Genomic DNA, 9,068 nt, shown 5'->3' with positions numbered 1-9,068 from the left:
GAGATAGCAGAAGACACAACAGGAGATGTTCACAGAGCTGCTGAGATGCCCCAGCACAGTACCAGGCAAGTGACAGTCAAAACAGCAACTGCAGCATCCCAGCAACCTGACAAACAGCCACACTCATGCAGCTCAGGGATGCTCCCAGCTCCAGGTCTTCACCTTCTCTGCCAGAGTATAAAAGCAGCAAAGCTGTGAACAGTTTCAATCTCTGGGCTACTAGCAAAGTCTCCAAACTTTTCTTCTCTGAAGTTGGCTGCCAGAAGCCTCTCATGTTCTTCAGAGGTCCACAACAGCCTTCTGGAAGATCAGTGTGGTGGAGGCAGAAATGGCTGACCCCAGAATAACTGAAGGTCTAAAACTGTTGAAATCCCAAATCATCCCCCAAAATGCTGACTTCTAGGGGCTGTCTCTGCAGTCTCATATTTCCTGTGTCTCCACACCCACAGATACTTTGCCATTAGTTCTCCTGGGGTTATTCATCATTCCCTGTGCCACCATCCTGTAACAACTTTTGACTTTAGCCCAGGTTACAAGATGATGGGTCAGGCAGATTAAATCTATTAACCCCTACAGTGTGCTGTACACCAAATTTTCTATGTAAAGCTAAGGCCTTTTCTTTCATCTCAAATCCCCTGGAATTGCCCTATTGTCTTATTACAAGATTTTTTCTTAAGTGAGGTGAGAGATTATATTTGAAAAAACAAACAAATCAAAGCTGAAGTAAAATATAAGGACATTTGGGTTACATGTATTATATAGACTACATGATCTAGGTGTGTATAGGGGGTGATACCTCCACCTGGGTCAGGCAATGCCAAAGGGGCCAGTGTTCTGGAAACAGTGGTCTGCCCTAACCTCTTACTCTGTCCCTGTTTACTGGGCTTCATCTCTTTTGAGCACTCAGCACTTCTTTTCTCTGGAGTTCTTTTGTGGAAACACTCTGGTGCTTTATCTTCTTGTTTCATAACAATTTTATTCACATACCATAATGAGATTGTCTAGGTTAAAGAAACCGTGGGCCAGTCAATGAGTTCATCCAGTCCTTTTGCAAGTCCTGTTCAAGCAATTCAGCTGACTACACTGACCATGAAGTGCCATGATAGATAAAAAGCACTAGATCCTGGTCAATGATTATCTCACAGAGAGCCCACATGCACAGCTGGAACATAACTCATCTGCACAGGGCTGAGTGAAGCCCACCCAGAACAAGCTGAGGCAGCTCTCCTCCCCTTCACACATAGGACTTACCCTTCAACTATTCTCATCCTAACTCGATTCAGGGAGCTAGGATATGTTCTCCTTTCAGACATCCGTTTCTCTAAAAAAGCCTTGCCTGGTTCAACCATACTAGTGTTCTCCAATAAGTTCTTTCCCAAAGGACTCACTCTTTGGGTCAAGGCCCTGTAACAATAATTTTAAAATGCACAATTCAGTGTTTTTTAGTATATTCATATAATTGTACAACTACCACCACTAATTTCAGAACACTGTCATCATTAGTGGTCACTCTTGTTTCCCCTTCACTGCCTGATCTACTGGGTCTCTGGGGATTTGACTATTGTGGACATTTTAATAAACGATGTCATATAATCTCTGGTCTTTTGTGATTGGTTTCTTTAAGTTTGCATAGTGTTTTCAAGATTCATCTATGTCGTTTCACCACTTGTGATGGTTCTTGTGGACAAACATTCTATTGTATTGATTCTATTCTATTCTATTCTATTCTATTGATATTTCACATTTTCATCATTAGTAATAAACATTTATATTGCTTTTAATTTGGGCTATATGAGTAACGTTTCTAAGAAAATTCACATACAAATTTTTGTGTAAACATGTTTTAATTTTTTGGATCTATATCCAGGAGCAAACTGACTACATCATGTAGTAACTTCATGTTTTGCATTTTAAGTCCTCTTTATCAGATATATGATTTACAAATATTTAAGAAACCATTGCCTAAGCCAAGGTCATGAAGCTTTACTGTTTTTTTTTTTTTTTTAAAGAGTCTGTAAAGGATTTAACTACACTATTTCATAATAGACTGTCTTGGTATGCATTTTTTGTGGTCAAGCGATCTGCAAGGGACTTAAAATGATACTAGTCCCTTCCAAATGTGCATGCTCTAGATAACAGCCAACAGTTACAAGTAAACCTCAGGTCCTGATATGTATCCTCCACTGGCCCTTATGATAAGCCTTCTTCCCCCTCTTCCCCTTGCCTACCAGAATTTTCTTGTGTGTCCCTTAGATAAGTCTCCTGGGGAACTTGTCAAGACTCTGATCTTTCCTTAAAAAAAAAAAAGATTTATTTATTTATACATACAAGAGCTGGGGTGTAGGCTAGAAGTGCAGGGTTGGAGGAGAAGGGCTGTTGAGAGGATTCACTAAAGACAGAGTGGGGAGGAGAACAGGTGGATTTACTGAAATGCACTGCTGGGAGGAGCAGCTGGTGAGACAGTAGAGGTCTTCTGCATCATGTGGTTTAGCAATCTGGCCAGGATCCAATTCATGCTACAATGGCTGCAGACAGCTTCATAGCACTGATATGTAACCTCTTGAACCACCAGGAAGGCTCAAGACTCTGATCTTTTTCCTATGAATTGACCAATCTAGCCTTAGGGTGGGAATCCTAATTTAGGCATATACTCCAGGTCCTGCTGCACTCTGCCTATATCTTAATCTCTTGGTGTGAACTCTTATGGTGTGTTGTGTACCTTCTCCTGGATTTATGAATCATAAATTTCTCTAACTCCTTAATGGTTTTTTTATTAAATAGAGGCAGACCATATAATACCGTCATAGCTCTACTTGACAAAATGTTAATTTAACAAAGCACAACATAGTTTGAGCTCTGACATGTAGATCTTTGATCCATTTTTAGTTAATTTTTCATGTGGAGTGAGATCCAACATCATTAATTTCTTTGTTGATGTCAAGTTGTCCCAGCACAGTTTGTTGAAAAGACTTTTTTATTCCATTTATTTGTTTTAAAACATTACCCAAAATCAGTTGTCCACCAAGAGAATGAGACAAGCCAGAGACTAGAAGAAAATATATGCAAGAGACATATGTGATAAAGGACTGTGACTCAAAATATTCAGTGAATTCTTAAAACTCAGCAATAAGGAAATCAGAAACCCAAGTAAAGATAGAAAAAAGATCTGAACATCCACTTCATCAAGGAGGATATACAGAGGGCAAATGAAGATATCGAAAGATGTTCCACACTATAAGCTATCAGGAATTTGCAAATTAAAACAACAATGAGAGAGTATCCAAAAAGATGGAGGCAGAGTAAAGATGCTGGACTTGCCACCCTCCACATATCCACAAATAAATTACAACAGAACATCATTCACAGCCCCAGAAAGATAAGTGGATGACTACTGCATACATCGGGGACAACACTGTAATGGAAATGGATAGGAAAAACTATAATTAGCATGTTTGTAGCAATACCAGGAAACTAAAACCTCTGAGACATAGGGCGGCTGTTGTACTGAGTTCCTGTGTAGCTGTCGACTTAAGGATACATGACCACATCAGAGATATTGGTGACTCAGCACTATATTGGAGAACAGGGTGCACAGAGCTGTCCACTGCTGTCCATTACAGCACAGAAGGTTCACTACTAGAAAACTAGAGGAGTATGGGTGCAGAAGAATGATTACTGACTTGGACTCAAGGCTCCCAGTCTATAACAGCTGAAGCCCAAACCAGTAGGGAGAGCCAAATAGGATCACATGTATCTCTTCACAGACAAGGTTAATATTTGAAGACTGAGGCTGTGATATTTGAAGTAACCACCTTATTCCCAACCAGAGCCAAAATTGATGCAACTGAATGCTCTTACTAACAAGAGATCAATCACTGGGACTTGAATAAAGGAGTAAATGCCCCAGAATAAGCCTTGAAAAGCAAACAGAAATTTCTGGCTTTGTGGTCCTGTGTCAACCATATTCCTCTAGGTCTCTAGCAGTGAACCCTTTGTCCTGCATGTCAACTCTGTGCACCCCCTTCTCCAACATAGTGCCAAGTAACCAACATCTCTGATGTGGTCATGTATCCTTAAGTTGACAGCAGCAGAGGAACTCAGTACAACAGCTGCCCCTCTGTCTCTTAGACCTGAGTTTGATCCTCAGCCAAGGCGCTAACCCACATGGTGCAGCAGACCTCTCCTGATTTGCCCACTGCTCCCCTTAGCAATGTATTTCAGTAGCTTTGCCTGTTCTGCTCCCCACTCTGTCTCTGCTGGATCCTCTCAACCCATGCCCTGACATCTCTGAACTACACCCCAGTTCTTCTACACAAAATAAATAAACAAAATCTTCTTTTTTTAAAAGAACCTAAATTTAGTAGAAGGAAGGAAATAATAAAAATAAATGTGAAAATAAATGAAATAGAAGACAAAAAGACCAAACAGAAGATCAATGAGTTTTCTGGAGAGGCTAACAAAGCAGTGAGAAAATATTAATAAAAAAGAATTAGAAATAAAAGAGAAAAAAATTACCACAGAAGACACAGAAACACAAAGAATCATAACAGATTATTCCGAACAACTATACATCAATAGATTTTATAATATTGAAGAAATGGACAAATTTCTAAAACAACATAGTTACCAAGAATAAACCCAGAGGAAATAAGAGTTGAACAAATACAGAAATTGAAATAGCAGAAAAAGCTCTCCCAAAACAAAGCCAGTTGATTTCACAAGTGAATTCTTCAAACCTTTAAAAACGAACTTATGCCCACCTTGTTCAAATTATTTTTAATAATCCAAGAGGAAAAGCTCCCCATTTTACAATACCAGTATTATCCTAAAACTGGGTACAGATATTGAATCCATTTACTAACACTGAAACCACTAGAAAAGAAAATGACAGACCAATATTGCTGATGAATACTCTAGCAAAAATTTTCAACAAAAAATTACTGGCAAATCAGATTCAACAATTCATTACAAGGACCATCATGATTATCATTATCAAGTGGGACTTATCCCAAGGAAGCAAAGATAGTTTAATATATATAAATCATTTGATGTATTTATATAAATATATGATAATATCAATAGATGAAGAGAAATCATTTGATAAGATTCAGTACCCATTTGTGATAAAAATTCTAAACAGGATGGGAATTCAAGGAATCTATCCTAACATAATAAGAACCATATGTATCACAAACTTACAACTACTATAATATTTAATGATGAAAAGCTGAAAATTTTCACCTTAATATCAAGAACAAGACAAATATGTTGTGTTAGCTACAATAATCAGACAAAAATAGTAACTAAAGGAATCCAGGCTGGAAAGGAAGTGAAACTATCATTATTTACAGAGGATATTATACTACTTTTAGAAAACCTTAAAGACACCACAAAAAGCTATTAAAAAAAAGCTACTAGAAAAGATAAATAAATATAGCAACAGGTAAATCAACATACAAAAATCTGTAATATTTTTATATGCAAATAATGAATAAGGAGAAGAAATTAAGAAAATAATTCCAGGGCCTCCCTGGTGGCACAGGGGTTAAAGTCTCAGTGCTATCAAGCTATCACCAGACTCTGATATGAATTCCACCCTAGGCTACAGAGTTGACCCACATGGCACAGCAGACCTCTCCTGTCTTGCCTACTGCTCCCCTCAGCAGTGTATTTCAGTAGTCCACCTATTCTGTTCCCACTCTGTCTCTGGTGAATCCTCTCACCCCCTGCATCTCTGGCCTACAACCCAGTTCATGTATGCATAAGTAAATAAAATAAATTTTAATTTTCATTCACAATCATTTCAAAAAGAATTAAATACTTACCAAGGAGGTATATGATTTATACATTGAGAACTGAAAAATTTTAAAAAGTGCTAAATGATATAAGGTGATGGAAAACCATCCATTCCACATATTGATACAGAGAATCAATATAGTCAAAACTACTATTTATCAAAAGCAATATATAAATTTAACGTAAACCCCATCAAAAATACTAAGAGTATTCTTCAAAGAGTTTAAATAAAAAAATACCAAAATTTATCTGGAACCACAAAGGAACTTGAATAGCAAATACAATCCCAAGAAAAAAGGAGAGAAACAGAAAGGAAAGTTACCTGACTCTAAACTGTATCTAAGACAACAGTAATTAAAACAATGTTATTGACATAAAAATGTACACACAAGGACCCTTCCTGGTGGCGCAATGGGTTAGGATGCAGCATTGCAAGCTAGCTGCAGCCATTTCAGTGCGCATTTAATTCCCGGCCCTGGAGGTGACCCGCATGGCCAGGCAGACCGCTCCTGACCCGCCAGCTGCTCTCCTCAGCAGTGTGCTTTGCTGATTTGCCTGTTCCGCTCCCCACTCTGTCTCTGGTGAAGACTCTCACTGCCCCTGAACCTCTGGCTTGAACCCTAGTTCTCTATGAATAAAAAAATCTTTAAAAAAAAAGTGTGTATACATATGTGTGTGTGTGTCTCTATATATACATATATATGTGTGTGTGTATGTATGTATATATATATGCACATGGGTCAATGGGCCCTCCCTGGTGATACAAGTTGTTAAAGCGCAGTACTATGAAGCTATCCACAATCATTGCAGCACAAGTTCAATCCCTGGCCAGGGAGGTGCCCCACATGGCACAGCAGACCTCTCCTGTCTTACCCATAAGCAGTATATTTCAGTAGATCTTCTGTTCTACTCCCCCACTCTGTCTCTGTTGAATCCTCTCACCCCTCAATCTCTGGCTTGTACCCCAGTTCTTGTAGGCATAAATAAATAAATCTTTAAGAAATCTCTCTCTCTCTTTCTCTCTTTGAAAAAGGCAAAAAAAAAAAATGTATGTTCTACATACACACACACACACACACGCACACACTGATCAAAGGAACAAAACTGAAAATCCAGAAAGTAAATCCACCTATTGACCAATATTTAATTCATGATAAAGAAGTCATGACCATATAATGGAGAAAGGGGAGTCTCTAACAAATGGTACTGTGAAAACTGAATAGTAACATGTATAAGAATAAATTTGGATCATGCTCTAACTACACGCATACACACAAAGAAAGCCAAATGGATTAAAGACTTAGATTTAAGACCTGCAATAATAAAATATATGAAGAAAACATTGGTGATATGTTTCATGACATCAGTGATAAAGATGTTTCTGGAGACTCAACCCCTACTGCAAGGGAAATAAAAATAAAATTAAACAATTGGGATTATCTAGAATGTAAAACTTACACATCAAAAGAAAATATAAGTAGGTTAAAAAGACATTCCATTGAACAGTAGCAAATATTTACCTATTATGCAATTGAAAAGGTTAATATTCAGGATATATAATAAACATATGCAATTTAACAATAAAACAAACAACTCAATCCATAAATAGGCAGCAGATATGAACAATTCACCAAAGAGGATCCAGAGCCCAATAGACACAATCAAAAATATTCTTCAAAGCCTTTAATAAGGGAGATACAGATCAAAAACACGATTAGAATGGCACATACAAAAAGGACACCCAACAACAAAAGCTGGAGAGAACACAGAGACAGAGAAGCCCTATGTACACTGTTGGTGGTAATGTAAACTGGCATGGCCATTTTGGAAAGTGATCTTAAAAATCTAAAAGGGAAATACCATGTGACACATTAATGCCTCTCCTAGGCATCCATCCAAAGAATATGTAACCATCAACTTAAAAATTATGTTCTACTAACATGTATACTTCACTTTATATGATTATTTTCCTTATAAACTTGGAATAACAAATCTACTTTGAAAAGGAAAAAAAAATATGTTCTACAATGCTTACTGCAGTATTATTATAACAATTAAGACATAAATACAACCTAAGTGCCCACTGATAGGGGATTGAAGGTAAAGATAAAGTGCTAACATTTACATAAAATGGAAGGGGTTTGAGGGACTTAGGATTAGTGGAGCTACACAGAATGACAAAGACAAATATTAGATATTACATAGCAGGCATGCTGACAAAGCCAAATATTATAAAAAATAGCAGACACAAGTAAAGAAGGCGGAAAGTCTGAGGTTAAGAGGAAGTGAGTCAAAGGGATAAAGGAATGGTGATGGTGGGAGAAAAGAACAGTGAGGTGCCACACACATTCACAATGACTAGAACGGCCCGAATCCAGAACACTGACACACCAAATATTGCTAAGGATGTGAAGCAAGAATTCATTGCTAGTGGGGACACACACTGGAAGACAGTTCAGAAGTTTCTTACAAACTGAAGGTACTCCTACCATATGATTCAGCAGTCACAATCCTTAGAACTAACAAACAAGCTAAAAGCTTATGTACACACAAAAATCTGCACATAGATGTTCCTAGCCTTTTTATTCATAATTTCCCAAACTTGTAAGTACCCAAGATGTCCTTCAGTTGGTGAATGGATAAAGTGGTACATCCAGACAATGGAACATTACTCAGCAGTAATAAAAATGAGCTATCAAGCTGCAAAAATACATGGGGGATCTTGAATGCATAATTTCTATGTCAAAAATGTATGTGAAAAGGCTATATATTGTATGATTAGTGGAGCTACACAGAATGACAAAGACAAATATTAGATATTTGTCTAATATTTGGAAAAGGGAATCGTGGAGACAGGAAAGATCAGAGGTTGCTGGGACTAGTGGGGAGGGACAAAGAATAGCAAAGCAGAGGATATCTAGGGCAGTGAAACAATTCTGTAGGAGACTATAATGGCAGACACATGCCATTACATATTTGTTAAAACCCTTATAATGTATAACAGTAAAATAAACCCATTGTGTACTACGGATTTGAGGTAGTAATAATATATTTATCAATTGTGAAAGTCTATCACTCTGTGCAGATGTTGTTTTGTGGGAGGTTGTATGTGTACAGGAGTAGGGATTGTATGTTTAGTACTTTATGCTTAATACGGTGGTCAACCTAAAACTGCCCTAAACAATAGTTTTTTGTTTGTTTGTTTGAGTTAAAAAATACAAGGTAGCAGACCTCTCCTGTCTCAACCACTGCTTTTCTTTTTTTTTTTTTTT

Source organism: Condylura cristata, unplaced genomic scaffold (assembly GCF_000260355.1).
Source record: "Condylura cristata isolate star-nosed mole 26May11 unplaced genomic scaffold, ConCri1.0 scaffold00051, whole genome shotgun sequence".
Classification (NCBI taxonomy): domain Eukaryota; kingdom Metazoa; phylum Chordata; class Mammalia; order Eulipotyphla; family Talpidae; genus Condylura; species Condylura cristata.
The sequence above is the reverse complement of the archived record's forward strand: the minus strand, read 5'-3'. Positions refer to the sequence as shown.